Consider the following 26,503-nt stretch of genomic DNA (forward strand, 5'->3'; position numbering starts at 1 on the left):
CTTTCTAGTAGCATTACATCAAAGAAGGTTCTCATTCATTATGCTCAGGTTTACTTTAAGTGTTTACTTCTTACAGATAACAAAGAAAAGAATATTGCAGATGCAAGGAATGATAAAAGTGATTAATCTGGTTATACTCTGTCCTTGGGATGGCTTAGTACAGACTTTAGGGAGTAGCTTCAGAGATATACATTAAACATCTTCTGTCTTAACTCGGGGTATGGGAGTTTTAGCAAAAGCAAGCCCCAGAGCAGCTTAGATATAATCCAGGCCTGGTTTCCCATGGGAAAGCCAATCTGTGGGCCTGGCTCCTGTGTGCCATCTTGTGCCTGTTGTTTTTCCAAACCAGGGCTGAGCTACATTTGCCATTGCCATGTGAACTGGTTCCCTATTAGTAGTTATAAAAAAGTCAAGGGGATGTAAAGTACAGCATAGGGAATATAGTCAATAATATTGTAATAACCATATGTATTGTGACAGGTGAGTACTGGAAATATAGGGTTGATCACTTTTTAAATTATATAAGTGTTTGACCACTAAACATACACCTGAAACTAATATAAAATAATATTGAATGTCAACTATAATTGAAAAAAATTTAAATTGCAAAGACCAATGTCAAGGAGCTTACCCCTCATGTTTATTTTGAAGAGTTTCACAATTTCAGGGTTGACATGTAACAGATTAAGCTTATCTTTAAGCTGTATATAGTGTCAATTCAAAGTCGGAGATAGGACAAGATGTGAGGAAGACACTGGCCTCCCTGTATAACTGAGAAAATACCCACCTTCAGTTCTCCTGAGTGCCACTAAGGCACCCTTCATGGAGTGTGTGGTTTTGGGCCTCCCAACAGTTACAGAAATGGGTCTTTTCAACACAAAATATGGTGTGACTTTCATTTACCTATTCAAAAAATATATATGCCCTGGTTGCTGTGGCTCAGTAGATTGAGTGCTGGTCTGAGAACCAAAGGTTCACTGGCTTGATTCCCAGTCAGGGCACATGCCTGGGTTGCAGGCCAGGTCCCCCATAAGGGGTGTGTGAGAGACAACCACACATTGATGTTTCTCTCCCTCTCTTTCTCTCTCCCTTCCTCTCTCTCTAGAAATAAATAAATAAAATCTCTTAAAAAAGAAAAATATGAAGATTTCTATCTGTAATAGCAGAGTTTCCTTTTCCAGTTTGGCAGTCACTGTGACAACCTACTGGATGCTCTGGGTGGAAATTGGAATTTAAGATATCCATTAAAGTCTAATCATTACCTACTTCTTATATTTTTAGTATTCAGTTTGCTGATAAGATCCAATTGTTTTTTCTCTGTATATAAGAATAGACCTTTCCTTTCAGACAAGGGCTTTGGGTAAGACATGATGGGCAGTTGCAAGTGAAGGGATGTTTCCTCTGAGACTAGCCTACATGGTGAGCTGTGTGACTGACCAACTCCAAGTCCTGCTCACAGTGCTTTTCAGGATCTGGCACCATTAGACATGAGTGCATGTGTTCTGCATTCCCAAAGAGACAGGCTGGTGAGGCTGCTTAACGTATTAAGTGTTAAAACCTACACAAAGATAACCATGTGATGTGATGGGTATCACACGCATCACAAAGATGTGATGGTGTGTAATTTTATTTTATTGTACAGGCAAGAAAGAGAGGAGAAAACATTAGCATAATCCTGGGCCTCTTTCAGAATTGATCTTCTGAGATAAGATATATCAAGTGTTCTGTTTTTCTTGTTTTATTTCTTTTGCTTCCAGTAGTATTTCAACTTAACCTTTATTATTCAATAAACTTCCTGAAAATACTTAGTAACCACTGGCGGGGATATCTTAGGAAAAAGGGAGGTCTCGGCTCTGAACCCTTCGTAGTCAAGGTAACAGAAGGGTGAATACAGGTTGCAAGTAACAAGCATCTTTCCTTGTGCCTTTGTAGATCCTAAATCAGGGCACTGCCTGTTAGCCAATACTACTCAGAACTATGGGCTTGGGCAAGAGTGTCTTCCAGACAAACATTTCCTATGCTTATGTTAACTTCATCTAAGTAAGCTTAAGAAATGATTTGGATTTCCTAAGGCAACAAGTGACCTGAGACCTGGCCACAAGATTAAAGAACTAAAGAACTATTCTCAAAAATAGAAATATTCTCGGAGCCTGTGTGTTCACTGGACTCACAGAATTGAGCTCTTCACCCCTTCTCAAAATATACACATACACACACGTACCTCTTCTTGTTTTTAGGTAACATTATTAGCAGTCTGCAAATATATGGACAAGAACATGAGCCCTAAGTAAAGCCAAACATAATAATAATTTCAGACATTTGTTGAACATTTTTATGTACTAGGTGCCTTGCATGCATAATCTCATTTATTCTTCAAAACAGTCCATATAGCAGGCCTTATTATTACCCCCATTTTACAAAGAGTAGACTAGGATCTCCGTCCACAGGTCAGACAATGGTTAAGGGGCAGAACTAATATCTGACTCCAGAGCCTGTATATACTCAAAAGAATAAGACTCTGAACAGATCCACTGTCTCTTGATGAAATAAACTCCTGTGGAAATAAACTCCTGCCACTCAGGAGATGGCTTGCATTCAGTATGAAGATACTAAAGATGAAGAATATTTTAACTACCTCTTGAAATTTCACAATCCACATTGGCAAACAGGAACCCTTAGTACCGAGATCTAACCTTTCTACTTTGAGGAAAAACTGGTTTTAGCAAATCAAGTTGGTATTTTATTACAAATTCAATTACCTGAATTTAATGAGACTGAAATTGACTGGCACCTTTACCTCCATCAGAATTTATTTGGAGTAATTTTCCTAATAATAAGACTGTCTTCATCCCACATTGACTGAATTAAAATTCTATAAAGGACCCATGGACAAAAACAAGAGGAGGGGTGGTGTAGTACTGAATGTGGGAGGTGGGAGGTGGGGGTGGGTAGGGCAGAGGAGAGAAATAGGGGGATAAAGAAGACAACTATGATTGAACAACAATTTTTTTAAATATCACTGCTGGATTAATTGTCTTTAATAGAATGTCATGAAAGATTTAGTGATAGTGACAAATTTGTTCCAGGTTTTGACTCTAGATGGGTAAAATTAAGTTATATTTCCCTTAAATTATGTACAAATATGCTTTGAGATTAAGTTACACACTAATTTTGGTAATTTATCATAAATATAAAATTTTAATTATATTTAACTAAAGAGAACCATATGTTAATAATGCCATATCGTTCATCCTCCTTCTTACATGTATGCCTCCCAAAATGTAAGTTTCTCACTTTTAACTGATGTTTTTCTAATATAATTTCCCATCATCAGTTTGTTAAAGCTTCAGGTGCTTATTTATTTAAAAAATTATTTAACAACAACAAATGGTGCTGGGAGAACTGGACAGCTACGTGCAAAAAAAATGAAACTTGAGCACAAACTTACACCATACACCAAAAGAAATTCAAGGTGGATAAAAGACTTAAATATAAGCTGTGACACCATTAAAGTCCTAGAGGAGAACATCGGCAAGAAAATCTCAGATATTTCACGCAGCAACATTTTTACTGATATGTCCCCTAGAGCAAGGAATATAAAGGAAAGAATAAACAAATGGGATCTCATCAAAATAAAAAGCTTCTGTGTGGCTAAAGAAAAGAGTATTAAATTAAGACAACAAACTGTATGGGAAAACATATTTGCCAATAATACCTCAGACAAAGGTTTACTCTCCAAAATATACCAAGAACTTACACAACTCCACTCTAAGAAGACATCTAACCTAATTAAAAAATGGGAAAAGGACTTGAACAGACACTTCTCCAAGGAGGACATACAGAATATCCAGAGACATATGAAGAGATGCTCAATATCGTTAGCTATCAGAGAGATGCAAATTAAAACCACAATGAGATACCACTTTACACCAGTCAGGATGGCTATCATAAACAAAGCAACAAACAACAAATGTTGGAGAGGGTGTGGGGAAAAGGGGTCCTTAGTTCCCTGTTGGTGGGATTGCAGACTGGTACAACCATTATGGAAAACAGTATGGAATTTTCTCAGAAAAATAAAAATCGACCTGCCCTTTGACCCAGCAATTCCACTGGTAGGATTATATCCTAAGAATCCTAAAACATCAATTTCAAAGAACCTATGCACCACAATGTTCATAGCAGCACAATTTACAATAGCCAAGAGTTGGAAGCAACCTAGGTGCCTATCAGTAAATGAATGAATCAAAAAATTGTGGTACATATACGCAATGGAATTCTATGCAGCAGAGAGAAAGAAGGAGCTCCTACCCTTTGCAATAACATGGATGGAACTGGAAAGCATTATGCTGAGTGAAATAGGCCAGGTGTTGAAGGACAAATACCATAGGATCTCACCTTTAACAGGAAGCTAAACAACAAAACAAACAAGCAAGCAGAATAAAAACAAAGACACTGAAATAGAGAACAAGGGGACAGTGACCAGAGGGGAGAGGGGAGGGAATTTAAGGAGAAAAAATGGGAGGGATTTAGAGGAACAAGTATAAAGGACACAGGGACAATAACTAAGGGGGGTGGAAATGGGAGGGAGGTGGGGAGCACGGGGGGGGGGGGGTGGGATGGGAGAAATAGACAAAAAACTGTACTTAAAAAATAACTAAATAAAAATTAAAAATAAATAAATAAAAATTAAAAAAATTATTTAACAACAAAACCAATAATCAGTTTATTGTTTTAAAAGCTTGATTCTCAAAGATTATCATTTATTTGAGAGTGACTTAGTACAATGCTAGTAATAGAACTTTCTGGAGAAATATAGGCAATTCAAAAATTTCACAGATTCTGGCCAGAGTAAAATAATGTGATATGGGTGACACAAATCTTTTCTAATGTTCTTCCACTAAAAAAGGATATCTTCTGTAATACAATTACAGAAATGGAAACTGTTCCAACCAACTACAGCTCAAAAACCTCTGATAATAATAGGTGAGTCCTCAGAATAGATATTCTCTGAAAGACTCAGTCCTTATGTGGGAACCGTGTGTCTTGAGGAGACATTACTCTCTCCACAGTGGCAAAAAGTAATGAACAACTTAACCACTCCTCATATATTATTCCATACTCTAGAGGAGTCTTCACTTCAGAAAACCATAATGGTTTTCTACAAGAAACTAGAAAATTCAGTATGGATTGAGTGCTGCAATACACTAGGCTGTAAATCAGTGCATATATGTATTTGTATGTGGATATATCTAACCCCCTTTACTAGATCCTTATAATGACTCAGGAAGTAATGTGTTGCCCACAGAGCAGAGGACAGAAGGAACCCAAAATCAGATTTACCAACAGCAAAGAGATAGTAAACAGTATTGTCTAGGAAATTTACTAAGCTCAAGTGAAAGATAGCAAAGTCTTTCCCAACATTGGCCTGGACCCTCTCTCTCCTGTATTCAAACAAGAGATTCTAGGGAACAGTGCCCAGAGTTTTTGTGACATTGAGGAGAGTAGGCCATAAAGCATTTGCTCAAAATAAATATGCATAATACCTGGTGGAAAAACTCAATGGGAATTAAAATCCTTCCTGAAAATTTTCAGAAAAATGTAATTTATGACCTGTTTTCTTCAATCTCTCAACTCTATGGCAATGGTGTCACAGGTGGGCACAGGTAACCAGGTTCTTAGTGATCGAGGACAAAGAATTGAATCGAACACACAGAGTTTATAGCATAAAGTAAGATAGAAGATTTATTAAGCGATAGTACACTCCACAGAACATGGAAGTGGGCCAACTCTGAGCAGAGATTGATCTTGTGGGCTGGAGGAATTCTATTCTTATCAGGTAGAAGTTTCCTGCCTAGTTTTTTTGGGGCTTCTATAGGGTATGTACAAGTGGTTGCATTTCAAAGCTACTGCTCATGTGGTCTCCCATGATTTTTCTTGATTGGCTACAGGAGAAGGAGATCCCACAATGTTAATTTATTATAATGAGGCAGGGGTTGTGTAATATCTTCTGTGCTGGTGCATTCTTGAGTCACCATGATTCAGCACTTTTTCCTGAAAGCAGGAACCATTGATCTTAGAGAGTCATTGTCTTGTGTGGGTGTCGTTTATCTTAGCCCTGGGGCACCTCTGGTGATTTTTCCTGACTATCTCCTACCTCAATGAGATTGAGAGTGTCAAAATAAGCACAGCTTTCAACTAAAAATTAAAATGGAAATTTCTGCCAATTACATATATTTAAAAACTAATTGATTTTCATGTGGCTCTGATCACAGTAAAAGCTGCTTCATTGGAAGATGAACATTTTCAAGAAGCAATTTCCTGGAAATATTTTTCTTTCTATGGTCTAATTCATCTCCAATGATCATTACCTCAAAAATGCATAAAGCTGTAAGCTTGATCCTGTTCACTATTTTAGTTGGGGAGATACTCCAATGAATTCTAGCTGCTCAGTAAAAATAAATAAAAAATTGTTAGAATTTATTTGCTTTTCCAAAATAGTTCATTTTTGTTCCTTGGACTGTTTTTGTTTTTGTTTGTTTGTTTGTTTGTGAATATTGCTACCACTACTGATAAAAGGCAAAATACAATGTTTTTATCTCTTCAGTAGCCCTGAGCAACTTGAGAATAAGGACAACTATGACTCATTCCTGTGCCCTAGATACTTGTTACACAAAAGATTAAATGATTCTTAAATCATTTATTAACAAAAGCTCATCTCTATTAAAACTTATGAAATTCTCCTGACTAAATCATTGAATGGCTAGCTATTAAGCACAAAATAATCTAGAAAGCAGAATAAATGAAAATAAAAAAAAAAAACACAACGCCATGCTATGGGTAGATTCCAGGTTGTGTCCCATTCTTTCCTATCAGAGCCTGGTTCTGTTGTGTGGTATCTCTACCTTTTCCCTGAGAAGATTCAGGTTTTTATCCTGAATCTGGCCTTGAGTAGCCTTAAATTCTTACCACCTTTGTGTACATTTACTAAAGTTTCTAATCATAAATCCTGTAAGAAAAAATAATCATGGTGTATGATCTTTTTAATGTATTGTTGGATGAGATTTGCCAATATTTGTTGAGGATTTTAGCATCTAGGTTCATCACCAATATTGGCCTGAAGTTTTCTTTCTTTGTTGTGTCTATATCTGGTTTTGGAATTAGGATGTTGCTGGCTTCATACAAAGAGTTTGGGAGTCTTCCATCATTTTGAATTTTTTGGAATAGTTTGTGAAAAAAAGGGGTTAGCTCTTCCTTAAATGCTTTGTAGAATTCTCCTGTAAAACCATCTGGTCCAGTACTTTTGTGTGATGGGAGTTTTTTGATTACTGCTTTAATTTCATCTGCTGTTATTGGTCTATTCAGGTTTTCTACTTCTTTTTCATTGAGTTTTGGGAGATTATATTTTTCTATAAATGTGTCCATCTCCCCTAGATTTTCAAATTTCTTGGCATACAGTTCTTCATGGTAATTTCTTACAATCCCTTCTATTTCTGTGGTATCAGTTGTAATCTCTCCTCTTTCATTTCTGATTGTGTTTATTTGTGTCCTCTCTCTTCTTTTCTTGATGAGTTTACTTAAAGGCTTGTCAATTTTGTTTATCTTTTCAAAAAAACAGCTCCTTGATTCATTGATCCTTAGAATTGTGCCTTTAGCCTCTATGTCATTTAATTCTGCTCTGATCTTGGTAATATTTTTTTTCTTTTACTTGCTCTGGGCTGTCATTGTTGTTGTTTCTCGAGTTCTTGAAGGTGTAGGGTTAGGTTGTTTGTTTGAAATATTTCTATCTTTTTTAGGTAGGTCTGTATTGCTATGAACTTCCCTCTCAGGACTGCCTTTGCTGTGTCCCATAAGTTTTGGGCTGTTGTAAGTTCATTTTCATTTGTTTCCAGAAACGTTTTGACTTCTTCCCCAATTTCATTCTTGACCCATTCATTGTTTAATAGCATGTCATTCAATCTCCATGATTTTGGGTGTTTTGGGTTTTTTCCTTTGGGCTTGGTTTCCAGTTTCAGTCCCTTGTAGTTGGAGAAAATGCTTGGTATGATTTCAATTTTTTTTAATTTGTTGAGGCTGGTTTTGTGTCATATCATGTGGTCTATCTTTGAAAATGATGCTCAATATCGCTAGATATCAGAGAGATGCAAATTAAAACCACAATGAGATACTACTTTACATCGGTCAGAAAGGCCATCATAAACAAAACAACAAACAACAAGTGTTGGAGAGGTTGTGGGGAAAAGGGGACCCTAGTTCACTGTTGGTGGGATTGCAGACTGGTACAACCACTATGGAAAACCGTATGGAGTTTTCTCAGAAAAGTAAAAATGAATATGCCTTTGACCCAGCTTTCCACTGCTAGGAGTATATCCTAAGAACCCTGAAACACCAATCCAAAAGAACCTATGCACCTCAATGTTCATAGCAGCACAATTTACAATAGCCAAGAGTTGGAAGCAACCTAGGTGCCCATCAGTAAATGAATGCATCAAAAAACTACAGTACATTTACACAATGGAATTCTATGCAGCAGAAAGAAAGAAGGAGCTCCTACCCTTTGGAACAGCATGGATAGAGCTGGAAAGCATTATGCTGAGTGAAATAAGCCAGGCAGTGAAAGACAAATACCATATGATCTCACCTTTAACAGGAACCTATACAACAAAAGAAATAAGCAAGCAAAATATAACCAAAGGCACTGGAATAGAGAACAGGCAGACAGGGACCAGAGGGGAGAGGAGAGGTAATTTCAGGGGAAAAGGGGAAGGATTCACAGGAACAAGTATAAAGGACACATGGACAAAAACTAACAGGGGTAGAAATGGGAGAGAGGTAGGGAGCACTGGAGGGGGTGGGCTGGGATGGGAGTAAAAGACAGAAAACTGTACTTGAACAGTAATTAAATTTTAAATAATCAAATTCTCATTCAGATTTTCACAGATGATCATTTATCATCACAGAGTCACTGTTTACATCCCTCAGGGAAGTAAGGAAACTTGACACCTTCTGGTGAGAATGGATCTCCAAGAGTGAGATTTCTGGCACCACATAGCTGTCCACCCTGCCTGCCTGCCTCATTGGAGTGGATTCCAGGAGTGGTCAGTACAAATGTCACCCCTATCTAGTGACTCCAAGCTTTGCAAGTACCAACTTTAGAATAGTACAAGGACTTCTTCTGGATTCAACATAAAGTTTACTCTAGACATTCACTGTTAACCTAACAAGCAGTAAGTGCTATATTAGTTCTATGGAAAAATCATGAGAAAAATGCATAAGTATTTCTGAGAGTAGAAAGAAACACAAAGCACCTGCAACATGGGACAGGTACAAGTACTTTTGTACCTGCTTTTGTATGCTTTTGTACAAACACAAAAGCAAAGAGGCCACAAATGCACTGACACATGTCTGATGTTAACATTTTGTTTCACATGTTTATGAAATGGTATCATTCTTATTTTAGTCTAGAGGACAGACAAAATGGAAAAAAGCCAGATAATGGGCCTCATATCTATGTAAGAAAGTATAAATGTTACATCTTTCCTATTATTTTGAAAATTAAGTAGACAATAAGTAATGCTTTATAAGTTATAGACATATACCAATGTGATGTAATTTTTAAAACTTCAGTTATTTTCCTAAAGGGAGAATATCAAATAATTCAGTCTTTAGTTCTCCACTGCACATCCCATGGCTAGGTATCTTATGACCCAGTGGACACTGATGTAATAAAACTTCATGACACATAGTCCCTGACTCAGATTGGGCCCCTGCCCAGCTGTCTCCTCTGTGCTGCGTGCCTGTGCATGTGTCACTCCAACCTCAATTTTATAAAGTAAATGGAGGTGGTCAAAACCTGTCACAGGACTCTTCTGAGGAATGAACAAAATAACATAGATAAGAATTTGGCACACAGTAACTATAAATAACAGGTTTTATTATACAGGGTCCAGCTTGCTTGTGTGGTTGGAAGGTTATGTGAATATCTCACATGAGGTGAAGAGCAATTTGAACATTTCACCTAAAATATCAAATGGTGTGCTTGAGTGTGATATTGTTATATTACAGAATTACACACATATAATTTTGTAATAAAATTTTTCTAATAATAAAAGGGCATCATTTGTGGTGGAGCCTATAAATGCATGCCTGTGTTATTTAAACTTTCTTGGCACAACCACTGTGTGCATTTTAATAAATACACATAATCAATATGAAATAGTCATCTTTTGATTTATTAAAATGTTAATGGTAAAAATTAGGCTACATATTAGAGAATATATAGCTTAGGAATGGCCATGGTGTATGTTTGTGATCATTAGAAATACATAGGCTTAATGATATTCGATGAAATTAATACATAATGCAATAGATTAGCAATACAGTTTTAGATCATAAAGTGACTTTTTCACAAGTTACAGTTGGTGATTTTTTTCATGACTAATGGTCAGAACACAGGAACAAGAGTGTGACTCCTCCCAGGAGGGCAGGAATTCAACTCTTTCATGGGTTGGATAACTTCCAGTCATATATTTTGCATTCCTTCTTGTCTCCTTAACTCTGAGTTCTTCGAAGTTTTGGTTTTTATCTGATTTGCCTTTTATCTGCCACAGTTCTAAGCACACTGAGCATGTCTATAAATATTTGAATAGTAACCAAGAAATGAGTTGCTACAAACCTGTTCATTTATTGTAGCATTTTTCTGGGAAGAGAAACCTCACATTGCAATCAGTGCCCTTAAAAAGTAAGAGATGAGTGAAATATCTAGAAAAGATTTTGAAGCAAAACACAGAAGCTGCAAAGAAAAGGATATGGTGTATTTCACTGCATAAAAATTGAATTTTTTCTGTATGGCAAAACAACCATTAATAGAAAACATTAGAATAATAATCATTGGGAAAATGTTTAATCTATGTAAGAGATGTATTCATATCTGTATCACACAAAGAGGCTTCACAGTGTGGGAATAAAGACAGTGAATCAGGCAAGAATGTTAAGAAAGTGATTCACAGAGAAGAAGGAGTCCAGACTCAATAAATAATTAGTAAAATGCAAATTAAAGTAAATACAGGCTATCACTTCAGTGTTGATATTGAGAAGATATAAAAAATTCACATCCATTGCTAAGACAATAGAGGGAAAAATATGTTGCCATATATTGCCAGTAAAAATAAGATTCGTTACAACCCTTAGGAAAAGATATCTAGCAATATCTACTAAAATCAGAAATACACATAACTTTCATTCCAGTAATCCAATTCTTGGAACTCTATCTCACAAAATTAAAACTTAGTACATATTTGAAGAAGGAAGTTTATCATAATAAGGTTTTTAGGGGAAAAACAACAAACAGAACAAAAATCTAGAAATAAATGCAAAGCTACAAAATCAGGTGCTTTATAACTATACCATTAGTTAGAAATCTTTTTATAATCTATTTTAAGTGACAAAGCAAGATGCATATAAATATATATTATGGAACAAACAAGAACCACATAAATCTGGCTGAGAATGGTAAAAAGAACAGTGGACTGCAATGAAGCAGGCTGTCCACCCTGCCATTTGCCATGGGGGGAAAAAGAAGGTAAGGTGAAAATTCACAATAAAGCATTCATGATTGTGACTATGTCTCCAAGCTGGCTATGAAACATAAGTAGGACTAGGTATTCTAAAATAAAAAACTTTAATATTCAAAGTGAAAAAGGGCTCAATCAAATCAAGATAAAGGTTTCTAAAGAGAGTATCCAATATTCATATTATTCCCAGAAAGCACCCAAATCATATGACTCATATATATGCAGGGTTCCCAGATATTTATAAATGGTTCTCAAAAATTAATGATGTATTCTTTCAAAAGCCCTAATGCAACATCATGTGGGGGCAACTTTGCCCGAAAGTCCCCCCATCTACCACTGATGAAAGTAACACTACCAAGACATGATCTGCTTGGGGAGGAGAGGTGGCCAATTTCTCAGAGGAAAAAGGCCAAGAGTCCCTTCCTCAATGGCTTTTATTGGGTTGTAATACACAGGAATACAGGTGGTAAGGATCAAACAGTAGATAACATTTCAAAGAAATCTGAGGACTTAGTCTGAGTCAGTGTTTGTCAGGAAAGGGGGTTGCAGAAACTTTGAGAGACAAACTCATTTCCTTCTCGGACCCTTAACATATGAATGAAAGCACTCTTAGCAAAGCAGGCTTCCCAGGACTTTTAGGAATTTTCTCTTATGCCAGATCACCCCAGGTCCTGCTCTAGCCAGGCAGCAGGACTGGAGAGAGAAGAGACCAGAGATTGTGATGGATGGACCAGACAGCTACAGGTCTGTGGGGTCTCGGGGACCTTAGTAAAGACAAGAATAGCGGGGGTGGGGCCGGCGCCCTCCACCAGCGCCTAACAGCCTTGATGCCTTGGTGGTCCGGGTCCAGAGGCATCAGTCTGGGACCAGCGCTGGGGGCATCTGCCACGGAGGACTCTTCGGGAGCCTGGCACTCAGCAGGTCTACAGCAGACTCTTTGGGAGTCTTGGGCCTGCTGCAGGGTTTTTGGGAGAGAGCTGGCTCCCTCCCTCCCCATCTAAGCAAGGCTGGGCAACACCAGGCAGAAACCTGTCTGCTTAAGTTTATAGAGAGGGTAACAAGGACAAATGGCCATGTTCAACTGCAGACTCTGGTCGCCAGCCTGCCAGGCTAGGAAAATTGAGAGGTGCATTGTCATCACCGTTCTGGCTGGGGATTGGGCTGGGCTGAAAGGGAGGCTTTCTGGAGAAGTTCTTATTGGAAAGTGGACCGAGGTGTTCTCCTATGGTAGCAGTTTGGCTTGCTTCCCACCCAGCCAGGCAGAAATCCAGTGGAGGGGCAGAAGCACTTGAGTCCCACCACAGAACTGGGAAAGACTGTTGCAGATACGGCCAGACCCAGGCAGCCTGGCAGGTGCACAGGTGCCCGCACCCCAGCCTACAGAGAGGAACACCGGGGTGGATGCTCTGAAAAGAACCTAGATCCCCTTCGTGGAACACTGGAGAGAGACTAGCCCTTGGGAGAGCACTGTCAGAAAGACTGCACAAATTAACCCACAGCCTGCTGCAACCAGAAAAACTGGTTTGGACAGTTTGAAACCAAAAAGGGATTTTTCTTCCTTTAGTAACTTTTAGTAATCTTATTTTTTTAATTTTACTATTGTTTTATCTTTCAATACTTTGTTTTTCTCCTATCTTTTTTTCCTGTTTTAGTCCTTCTCCCCTTCTTTCCAAACTTATTGCTTTTTCCTCCCTTCTCCTGCCTTTTTTTGTTTGTTACTTTGTTTTCTTTTACCCACAAGAGACACAAACAACTGGGAACTGCGAAAAGACCAGAGTGGGACCCAAAGAGAGGGCATCCCAACAATAGAGACAGAGACACAAATTTCACTTTGCTATAGCATAGAAGCCACAAGTTGCAGCATATTTGTATTATTTTTTCTATTATTCTCACTTCTTTTATATTTTAGTAATATCTTTGTATTCCTCCTCCTCCTGTATAGGCTTCTTAGTCTTGGCTGGTTATATTGTATTATTTGACAGGTTTCCGCTGTTCTCTCCTCCACAGTGAGAGAGAACTCCATATTGCTAATTTTCTATACTTCACACCATTTGTTTTCCTTTAGCACACTACCCCAAGTTATATGCACCCTATTCATGTTATCCAAATCACATAGAGTCTGTCATATGATTGTTGCTCTAATATTATTGTAAATAATAGCTGTTCTATACAACGATAAATACTTTACAACACATCTCCCAGATCTTAGCCCACTTTACAGGTTCCTGAATTCTATTACTGTAGTGATTAACTCTATTTGCTCACAATCTACACCTATTTACTATTCTTCACTCTCACTTTACCTCAAAATCTGACCATCTGCAACCTCACTGCTTTCCAGATCCAACTCACAAGCCTTCCCTCCCCAACAAGAGACTTATCTTTGTTCATCCTTTATTAAAAAGTGGAAAGTTGGGTTGAAGATTACTGTTAACACTATATATAGCCTAAAGATATTCTATCTCTTCTCTGCCAGCTGTGATTGTAAAATACTCTTCTGCTGTAATAAACAATTTTCCGTCCCCACCAGCTGATACCACACACACACACACACACACACAGCAGTAGGTGGAAGCAGAGAACATCAAGATACCTGAAGAAGACTGCACCACTGATTTTCACAGGTATTCTATCACAGAAGTTCACACCATAAACCCAGGAAGTCAGAGAAGATCAATTTAAGAAGCTGAGGCAAACAAGAAGAGTCTCACAAACAATGGGAAGACACAAAAAAAATCCCAAAATGAAAGGAAAGGAGGAAGCCTCAGAAAGAATATTACATGAAATAGAGGCAAGTCAACTATCAGATATTGAATTTAAAACACTGGTTATCAGGAAATTCAAAGAGCTCACAATGAGCTACCAGAAACGACAGGGGAGCTAAAATGAACTCATCACAAACTATATCAACATGAAAAAGGAAATAGAAACTATCAACAAAGGCCAAGAGGAAATGAAGAATACAATCTCTGAACTGAAGAACACAGCAGAAAGAAATAAAAGTAGGATCAATGAAGCAGAAGATCGGATCAGCACATTGGAGGAAAAGGTAGAAAAAAAACTCCCAGAAAGAGCAGGAAAACAAAAAGAGGCTCAGAAAGAATGAAGGGAGATTAAGAGAAATGCAAGACAATATGAAACATAATAATATCCGAATAACAGGGATACCAGAAGGAGAAGAAGAACAAGGGATAAAAAACCTATTTGAAAAAGTAATGATGGAAAACTTCCCTGATTTGATGAGAGAAAAACTCACACAAATTCAGTAATCACAGAGAGTCCCAATCAAGAGGAACCCAAAGAGGCCCATTTCAAGACACATCATCATTAAAATGGAAAAATTCCAAGACAAAGAGAAAATCTTAAAGGCAGCAAGGGAGAAAATGGAAGTGACCTATAAGAGAATCCCAGTAAGGTTAGCAACTGACTTCTGAATGGAAAAACTCCAAGCAAGAAGAGAATGGCAAGAAATATTCCAAGTAACGAGAACCAGAGGCCTTCAATCACAGTTACTTTATCCAGCAAGGCTCTGAATCAAGAGAGAAGGCAAAATGAAGAGCTTCCAAGAAAAAAGAAGTCTAAAATAATACACCTCCACCAAACCAGATCTACAAGACATACTAAAAGGTCTGCTTCAAGGAAAGGAAGGAAAAGAGGGAGACAGAGACAAACACAGGTATAAGAAGGACAATGAATAAGTACCTAACAATAATATCCTTAAACGTTAATGGACTAAATGCTCCAATCAAAAGACATAGAATAGCTGAATGGATAAGAAAGAATGACCCACACATGTGATGCCTACAAGAGACCCACCTCAGGGCAAAAGACCTACACAGACTAAAAGTGAAGGGCTTGAAACAAATTTTTCAAGCAAACAGACAAGGGAAAAAAAGCTGGGATAGCAATACTCATATCAGACAAAATAGACTTCAAAAAAGTGACCATAACAAGAGACACAGAAGGTCACTTCATAATACTGAAGGGAAGAATCCACCAAGAGGACATAAACATAATAAATATATATGCACCCAACATAGGAGCACCAAAATATATCAAGAAAATCTTAGAGGACTTCAAGAAAGATATTGACAGCAACACAATTATAGTAGGGGATTTTAACACTACACTGTCAAAATTGGACAGATCCTCTAAAAAAAATATCAAAAAAGATACTGTGTCATTAAACGACACTCTAGATGAAATGGACTTAACTCATATATGTGGAGCCCTTCATCCCAAAGAAGCTAAATACACATTATTTTCAAATGCACATGGAACATTTTCAAAGATACACCACATGATAGGACACAAAACCAGCCTCAACAAATTCAAGAAAATTGAAATTATACCAAGCATTTTCTCCAACCACAAGGGACTGAAACTAAAAACCAACCCCAAAGGAAAAAACCCAAAGCAGCCAGAATCATGGAGCCTGAATGCTATGCTATTAAATAAAAAGGGGTCAAGATTGAAATTAGGGAAAAAATCAAAAAGTTTCTGGAAACAAATGCAAATGAAATCACAACAACCCAAAACTTATGGGACACAGCAAAGGCAGTCCTGAGAGGGAAGTTCATAGCAATACAGCCCTACCTAAAAAAGATAAAAACATTTCAAACAAACAACCTAACCCTACACCTACAAGAACTTGAGAAACAACAACAAAGACAGCCCAGAGCAAATAAAAGAAAGAAAATAACAAAGATCATAGCAGAATTAAATGACATAGGGGCTAAAGGCACAATTCTAAAGATCAATGGATTCAGGAGCTAGTTTTTTGAAAAGATAAAAAAAACTTGACAAGCCTTTAAGTAGGCTCATCAAGAAAAAGAAGAGAGAGGACCCAAATAGACACAATCAGAAATGAAAAGGGAGAGATTACAACTGACACCACCGAAATAGAAGGGATTTTAAGAAATTACTATGACAAACGGTATGCCAAGAAATTTGAAAACCTAGGTGAAATGGACAAATTTCTAGAAAAATATAACCTTACAAAAGTCAATAAAGAAGAAGCAGAGAGCTTGAATAGACCAATAACAGCAAATGAAATTGAAGCAGTAATCAAAAATCTCCAGAAGCACAAAAGCACTGGACCAGATGGTTTCACAGGAGAATTCTACAAAACATTTAAAGAGCTAATTCCTATTCTTCACAGACTATTCCAAAAAATCCAAAATGAAGGAAGACTCCCAAACTCTTTTATGAAGCCAGCATCATCCTAATTCCAAAACCAGACAAAGGCACAACAAAGAAAGAAAACTTCAGGCCAATATCACTAATGAACCTAGATATAAAATCCTCAACAAAATATTGGCAAATCGCATCCAACAATACATTAGAAAGGTCATACACCATGACCAAGCCGGATTTATCCCAGGGATGCAAGGATGGTTCAATATTCACAAATCAGGACTTCAGCCAAGATGAAGGTTTAGGTGGAAGCACTGTACCTTCTCACACAACCAGGTTTAAAATCAACAAAGTTTTAGCAACAAAAATGCAGCCAAAGCACAGAAAATGGAATTATACGGAAGTCTGACAACAATGAACCCTTCAACCAAACCAGTAAGAGGGGCAGAGCCAGCAGCAGAGTGGGGTCAGGCGGGAAAGATCCCACCTGACCAAACTGGGCATGCAACCCAGGGAAGCAGGCAGTGGGCGGATTCCAGGTGTGGAGTAGCTGGCGGACCCACTGAGGGCGCAAGGTGATGGACTCACTGAGGGCTGACCACAGTTACACATTTGAGCACAGTTAAACCGGTGAAGGATTGAGTGTTGAGACAGACCATGATGGCCCCAGTGGTGGGAAGCTGCAGAGGGAACCGCTATTGTCCCTCTCTGACCCCACCCCCACACATAGTGTCACAAACCAGTAACCTGGGTGGCCCTGCCCTGGGGAACATCTAAGGCACCCCTCCTCATACCTAACAGGAACAAACAGATAAAAACATGGCTCAAGAACAACTCAGAGCCACAGAGCCCATAAATCTAAGTGATGAAGAAATAGAATAAAGAATAAACTTTCAGATGCACAGTTTAAAACACTGGTGATCAGGATGCTCACAGAACTGATTGATTTTAGTCACAAATTAGAGGAACATATGAAGGCTAAACTAATTGAAATGAATGGAAATGCACAGGAAACCAATAGTAATGGAAAGGAAACTGGGACTCAAATCAAAGGAGTGGACCAGAAAGAGGAAAAAAATGACCAAACAGAAAAGGATGAAGAAACAAGAATTCAAAAAAAATGAGGAGAGGCTTAGGAACCTTCGGGACATCTTTAAACATTCCAACATCCGAACTATAGGGGTACCAGAAGGGGAACAGGAACAGCCAGGAGTAAATCTTATTTGAACAAATAATAAAGGAGAATTTCCGCCATCTGGCAAAGGAAATAGACTTCCAGGAAATCCAGGAAGCTCAGAGAGTCCCAAAGAAGATGGACCCAAGAAGAAACACACCAAGGCACATCATAATTATATTAGCCAAGATGAAAATGAAGAAGAGAATCCTAGAAGCAGCAAGAGATAAGGGGACAGTCACCTACAAATGAGTTCCCATCAGACTGTCAGCGGATTTCTCAAAAGAAACCTTACAGACAAGAAGGGGCTAGAAGAAGTATACCAAGTCATGAAATCCAAAGACCTACATCCAAGATTGATCTATCCAGCAAAGAGTTCATTTAGCATGGAAGGACAGATAAAGTGCTTCTCAGATAAGATCAGATTCAAGGAGTTCATCATCACCAAGCCCTTATTATATGAAATGTTAAAGGGACTTACCTAAGAAAAGAAGATAAAAATATGAACAGTGAAAGGACAGCAAACTCATAGTTGTTAACAACCACACCTAAAACAAAAACAAACTAAGAGGACAGCTAGATCAGGAGCAAAACTATAGAAATGAAGATCACATGGAGGGTTAGCAACAGGGGAGTGGGAGGAGGAGAGGGGGGAGAAGGTACAGAAAATAAGTAGCATAGATGGTAGGTATAAAATAGATAGGGGGAGGGCAAGAATAGTATGGGAAATATAAAATTCAAAGAACTTATGATACATGAACATAAACTAAAGGGGAGAATGATGGGGGAGGGGATGTTCAGGGTGGAGGGGAATGAAGGGTTGAATAGAACAACTGTAACGGCATAATCAGTAAAGTATATTTAAAAAATAAAATAAAATGAGGGTATTCTTAAAAAAATATTCACAAATCAGTAAATGTAATACATCACATAAACAAAAGCAAAGACAAAAACCACATGATCATATCAATAGATGCGGAAAAAGCTTTTGATAAGGTACAACACCCATTTATGATAAAAACACTCAGCAAAGTGAAAATAGATGGAGCGTTCCTCAATATAATAAAGGCCATACATGAGAGACCTATAGCCAACATCATACTCAATGGGAAAAAACTAAAACCTTTCCCACTAAGATAAGGAACAAGACAAGGTTGTCCACTTTCACCACTTCTATTCAATATAGTATTGGATGTTTTAACCACTGTGATCAGAGAAGAAAAGGAAGTAAAAGGCATCCAAATTGGAAAAGAGAAAACAAAACTGTCATTGTTTGCAGATGACATGATAGTGTACATGGAATATCCTATAGACTCTATCCCAAAACTACTCAACCTAATAAATGAATTTGGCAAAACAGCAGGATACAAAGTCAACATCTAGAAATTAAAGGCATTTTTGTATAATAACAATGAATCAGCAGAAGCAGAAATCAAGAAAAAAATACCATTCTATATATCGAAAAGAAAAATAAAGTACCTAGGAATAAACTTAATCAAGAACATAAAAGACCTGTATGCAGAAAACTACACAACACTGAAGAAAGAAATCAAGGAAGACACAAACAAATGGAAACATATACCTTGCTCATGGATTGGAAGTATTAAGATCATCAAAATGTCCGTACCACCCAAAGCAATTATAGATTCAATGCAAAACTTATTAAAGCGCCAATGTCATACTTCACAGACACAGAACAAACACTTCAAAAATTTATATGTAACCATAAATGACCCTGAATAGCAGTTGCAATTTTGAGAAAGAAGAACAAGGTAGGAGGGATCACAATACCCGATACCAAATTATATTACAAGGCCACTGTAATCAAAACATCCTGGTACTGGCATAAAAATTGGCACATAGACAAATGGAACAAAACAGAGAGCCCAGAAATAAACCCAAGTCTCTATGGGCAACTAATATTCGACAAAGGGGGCAGTAACATAAAATGGATAAAAATAGCCTCTTTAAAAAAAATGGAACTGGACAGCTATGTGCAAAAAAATAACACTTGAACACCAACTTACACTGTACACCAAAATAAAATCAAGGTGGATAAGAAACTTAATTATAAGTCATAACACCATTAAAATCCTAGAGGAGAACATTGGCAGGAAAATCTCAGATATTTTACACAGCAACATTTTTACTGAAATATCCCCTAGAGCACGGGACATAAAGGAAAGAATAAACAAATGGGATCGCATCAAATAAAAAACTTCTGCATGGGTAAAGAAAACAATATTAAGATAAAAAGAGAAGAAACTGTTTGGGAAAACATATTTGCCAATGACACCTCAGACAAATATTTAATATCCAAAATATACAAAGAACTTACACAACTCCACTCTAAAAAGACAACCAGCCCAATTAAAAAATGGGAAAAGGACTTGAGCAGACACTTCTCCAAGGAGGACATACAGAATATCCAGAAACACATGAAAAGATGCTCAATATCGCTAACTATCAGAGAGAAGCAAATTAAAACCACAATCAGATACCACTTCACACAGGTCAGAATGGCTATCATAAACAGAACAACAAACAACAAGTGTTGGAGAGATTGTGGAGAAAAGGGGACCCTAGTTCACTGTCAGTGGGATTGCAGCCTGGTACAACCACTATGGAAAATAGTATGGAATTTTCTAAGAAAAGTAAAAATGAATCTGCCTTTTGACCCAGCAATTCCACTGTTAGAAGTATATCCTAAGAACCCTGAAACACCAATCCAATAGAACCTATGCACCACAATGTTCATAGCAGCACAATTTACATTAGCCAAGAGTTGGAAGCAACCTAGGTGCCCATCAGTAAATGAATGCATCAAAAAACTATGGTACATTTACACAATGGAATTCTATGCAGCAGAAAGAAAGAAGGAGCTCCTACCCTTTGCAACAACATGGATGGAATTGGAAAGCATTATGCTGAGTGAAATAAGCCAGGCAGTGAATGACAAATACCATATGATCTCACCTTTAACAGGAACCTAAACAAGAAAACAAACAACAAGCAAAATATGACCAAAGACACTGAAATACAGAAGAGGCTGACAAGAACCAGAGGGGAGAGGGGAGATAATTACAGGGGAAAAGGGGAAGGATTAACAGGAACAAGTATAATGGACACATGGACAAAAACTAAGGGGGGAGAATGAGAGGGGGGAGTATTGGGGGGTGGGTTGGGTTGGGAGTATGAGATAAAACTGTACTTCAACAAAAATTAAATAAATCTAAATTTAAAAAAAGAAGAAGAAAAAGCATTTAGAAGTGTCAGAGTTAAGTGTGATGACAGCGTGGACAGCATTTTCTCATCACACAGTGTGTCTCACCAATGCCTTTCATGTGTACTGGTGATGGCTCCTTTTCTGGAGGTAAGTGTAAAGTATAAAGAGAGAGATCAGGAAGGCTGTTGGCCCAAATCAATGCACAACTCCCATCACCCAAACCCAATATGTTAACCTCAACAGAGCAAAGCTTTCACAAACCTACTGAAATAACACAAACATGCATAAAAAGAACAAAAACTCCTGATTTTTCACATTGCAGTCGATGACTAGAATAACTTAACGGCTTAGGCAACAGAAAACAATGTGAAAACTAAAATATCAAATTAGTAAAGAAATATAAATTCACTTATATGCAAAACAAACAAGCAAGCAAAATATAACTGAAGACATTAAAATTAAGAACAAACTGACAGTAACCAGAGGAGAGGTAGGAGGGAGATAATGGGGTAGGAAGAGAAGGATCCTTAAGAACATGTATAAAGGACACATGGACAAAACCAAATGGGGGGTAGGATCAAAGGTGGGAAGTGGGAATGGCTCAGGCAGGGAGAGTGGTGGGGGAAAATAAAAACAACTGTATTTAAACAACAATTAAAAACTTAAAATTAGAAATATGCACACACACACACACATATATATATATATATATATATATATATATATATATATATATATATATATATACAAATTCAGCTCATCAAAATCTGTATCAGTAGAAAAAAATGATTCACAAATTAGAATTTAAATCATGATAAAGATATTTCCAACATGAATATATTTAAGCTATAGACTATATAGCACAATAAAAATATTAAAAATAGTTTGAAAACTACAAATAGCATGAAAATATGGGAAATGTGATAAAACATGGCAGAATTACAAAGAAGAATGGTTATCAATGAGGACATTTCAAACTGTTTCCAGAAATAAATGTGTTGCTTTTCTACCCCATTGTGGTATTTGCTTCACAAAGGACTGGGCTTGATGTCTCCGTTCCCTTTTAACCGATTTTTCTTGGGGTACCTCCCTGTCTCTCCAAGCAAGTAATGAATTTAGCTGACCTGTTTCTGTGGGTAGGTACAGTTCAGAGAAGGAGTGTCTTGCCAGGTCTAGACAGATGAACAACAACTATATATAAACTACAACTAACAGTGATGGAGCCTTGATCCAGAGGATGCAGGTATAAGGAGAAAAATGCCAAGAGGATCAGGTTAGAACCCAAATCCTGCATCAAGGCTTACATAAGTAGCCCCATAGCAAGACTTTCAGTTAACCAAGCCACTCATTGACTCTTTTAGCTTCAGCCAGTTAGAACATTCTTCTTTGTCATTGAGGTACCATTTCTAAAAAATACAACCAAACAAAACCACTTGATTTAATCAGGTGGCAAAAAATAATGAGATAGATATCTCGAGAACAGTGAAATCCAAGGCTAAAAGAATGTCAGTTACCATTGTATTATCTAAATCATTTTGAACCACTATAATTTAATATTTAAAGTAATTCTTAAATTCAAATATATGTTTAAATTTTGTTTTAGGTTTTAAGCAATAATTGGGATCTAAAATTCCCAATCACTATTATAAAAAAATGAGATGTTAAATGGCTTAAAGATATTGAAAAATGAAATGTCACTGAGTCTCTAATTATTAAACAGAGAAGAAAATATACTTTTTCATTGCTGACTTTTTTAAGTTAATAAAACAGACATACTTTCATGGAGGTACTCTGCAGACCAGGAAGAAAGGAGACTTCTACATCAGAATTCTGGTATCTGAGACTGTTTTTGTCACTTAGATTTTGCTTCACGATAATGGACAGAAGGAATTTAAGACTTTTTTTTGTCTTTAACACAAGGATGATTATCTCAAATTTACTGTGTTACCATGACATTAAATGAGAGAATCTGCCTGATCATCAGAAGCTACCCATGATTTTTTAGGAACAAATTTCAGGAATCTCCAGTACAAAAATTAATGGTGGAAGGTAATATTGTTGACTAAAAGGAAGCAATGAAAATGAAGCACTAGACAGGGAAAAAGAGGAGATACACACATTGCATTATTGTTTGAAATAGAAGGCATATAGATAATATGTAAGAAATTGAAGACTAAATGAGATTATTTGAAATTTTAAAGGAAACAGTTTAAACCTCCCTAAATAATACAAAAACTGAAAACCTACATATCAAATTACAAAGTAGCAAGTTTCAAAAATACAGGAAATGTAATTATTCTGATATAGAAATTACAAATAGAAGATTTTACACAACCTTGCTCAGTTTACCATGGGTTGAGTGAACAAAAAGTGAAAAATACAGAAGCTTGAGCAACACTGTTAGTATATTTGAGAATGAAGATATAGATATCTTCACTATGGACACACAAAGGTATAGGTATAACATGTCTACTTTATAAATAGATAGGGTGTATAAATAATATATGTAAGTATTCATAGAAACATATTCAAGCTGTGTGTGTATAGTTTTCATTATACCAATAGAAAACCCATGAAAACTGATACATTAAACTACAGAAAATATTTCAATATATTTCAAAATGTAAAAATTCTTAAAACTTTCTCTAATAAAATAAAACCAAAAATTAGTAACAAATCAGAAAACTGAAAATTTCCAGAGGCCCTAACACTGGGAAAAAGGGGCACATGTTTGGGGTGGCATCTCAACATATCTTGGGTCTTAGGAATAATATAATTCAAAAGCACAACCTTTACTCCAAAAAGTTATTCTAAAATGGTCACCCAATTGGACTGACTGGAAATAAAAATAATAATCAAATTAAAATTCATAGCTTTATATACCTATATCAATAAACAGAAAGGGTAGGCAACTGAATGGCAGGGATATTTCAGTGGCCGGGGGTTTATCCCTGAGAGGTGCGGGGTCTAACTCCCAACTTCTGGGCTCCACAGTCTACACCACCAGAGCCAGAAAGGAACTCAGATAAATATTAAGCTGTGAAAAGCAATAGGAGTTCTGCTAGTGAGGGAGAAACAGCTAGAGATTCAGAGCCTTTTAAAGGGCTAAAGACAAATCTTCATTTACACCCACTTACCCTGGATGCTGAGAAAGGGAGTGAGGAGTGCACTTAAGATGCTTGAAAAGTTTGGGTTTGGTGCCTCTGGGAAGAGAACGGAGGGAATAGACATGAGGATCCATGTGCTGAGTATCCCCCATGTTGCAGGAGCCATGTCTCTCAGGAAGAGCACATCATCATTGTTCTCTGAATGTTATCAGCCTGAGTAAAAACAATACCCCATGCACAGGTTTTACTCTGCCCAACATGAGGTGCCTAAACTGATTGCTGATTACATATTGATTAGATAAAGAAATGTTTAAATTAATACCTGATTACTTTGACATTTAAGGCAGAAAATAAAAAGAAAGCAAAATGGGAAGGCAAAGAAATAGACTCCAAGTGAAAGAAAAAGAGAATTTCCCAGCAGAATTAGATAAATTGGAAGTAAGCAATTTCTCAGATAGAGAATTTAGTATAATAATTATAAGGATATTCAACCGCTTGAAAAAACACATAGAAACCATAAAAATGCTTATCAGAAATACTGTAATAACTGAGAAAACAATACAGTGCAAGTAAAAAAAAAAGTAGGTTACATGAAACAAAGAACCAAATGAGTGTTTTGGAAGACAAGGTAGAAAAAAATTCAGCAGAACAGCAAAAAGAAAAAAAAAAAACAGGAGGAGGGAGGCAAGATGGCAGAGGAATAAATGGAAGCCTCACTAACCTAGCCCCAGGACCAGTGTGGAATTACAACTAAATTGTGGAGAAATCACACAGAACAAAAAACTGAACAATTGCAAGAAAGAAGTTTTATAAACTCAGATAGAAGAATCATCTTCAGCACTAACTGACTGATAAGCAGTGCTGTGGAGAAAGGAGTGTTAGGATTTGAGCAGATTGGCCACCCAGGGTTGTTTCGGGATGACCTTTTCTCCTCAAAAGGGTGCATCAGCAGCTGATAATTTCAGGTGAGGAGTGTCCAGCTTTTATGAATATTTTTCACATTGCTGGGGCCAGGTGACGATTGGCCAGACCTTGGAAGGTATGGGAGTCGCAATATTGCACATTCTTTAAAATTGCAGTCTGCGTGCCCCAGGCTTTCTTCCTCCAGAACCTAGTGGATACCAGAAATAAGCTGCACTCCAAAATATTTTTAGATTGTGATGGGCCTGGGCATCAGAGGAGTCAGCTACGGGAGATGGGACACTCCTGGCCCCTGTACCACTGCCACAGCGATGGGCCTGGGTGCCAGAGGAGTTGGCTACAGGAGCCTGGACACTCAGCAGTGGTAGACGACCAGCATGGGGACCAGTGCGAGGACCAGCGCAAGAGTAGGTGGAGACGGAGAATATCAAGACACCTGAAGGAGTCTGCACCACTGAAATTCACAGGTATTATACCACAGAAGTTCACACCATAAACCCAGGGAGTCAGAACAGATCAATTTTAGAAGATCAGACGAACAAGAAGATTCTCAAATAATGGGAAGACAAAGAAACAATCCCCAAATGAAAGAAAAAGCAGGAACATCATAAAGAATGTTGGATGAAATAGAAGATAATCAACTATCACATAGTGAATTCAAAGCACTGATTATTACGAAGTTCAAAGAGGTCACAGTGAACTACCAGACACTACAGGGGAACTACAATGATCTCTCTGCAAACTACATCAACATGAAAAAGGAAATGGAAACTATCAGCAAGGGACAAGAGGAAATGAAGAAAACAATTTCCGAATTGAAGAACACAGTAGAAAGTTTCAAAAGTAGGATAGATGAAGCGGAAGATAGGATTAGTGAGTTGGAGAACAAGGTAGAAAGCATCTCACAGAAAGAGCAAGAAAATGAAAAGAGGCTCAGAAAGAATGAAGAAGGATTAAGAGAAATGCAAGACAATATGAAACGTAATAATATCCGAATAATAGGAATACCAGAAGAAGAAGAACAAGGAATAGAAAACATATTTGAACGAGTAATGAGAGAAAATTTGCCTAATTTGATGAGAGAAAAAGTCACACAAATCCAGGAATCATAGAGAGTCCCAATCAAGAGGAACCCAAAGAGGCCCACTTCAAGACACATCATCATCAAAATGGCAAAATTCCAACACAAAGAGAGAATCTTAAAGGCAGAAAGGGAGAAAAAAGAAGTAACATACAAGGGAGCCCCAATAAGGTTAGCTAGTGACTTCTCAATGGAAACAGTCCAAGCAAGAAGAGAATGGCAAGAAATATTCCAAGTAATGAGAACCAGAGGCCTACAACCAAGGCTACTTTAACCAGCAATGCTCTC

The sequence above is a fragment of the Artibeus jamaicensis genome, unplaced genomic scaffold, assembly GCF_021234435.1.
Source record: "Artibeus jamaicensis isolate MK-2021 breed Jamaican fruit bat unplaced genomic scaffold, CSHL_Jam_final contig_386, whole genome shotgun sequence".
In the NCBI taxonomy this organism is placed as follows: domain Eukaryota; kingdom Metazoa; phylum Chordata; class Mammalia; order Chiroptera; family Phyllostomidae; genus Artibeus; species Artibeus jamaicensis.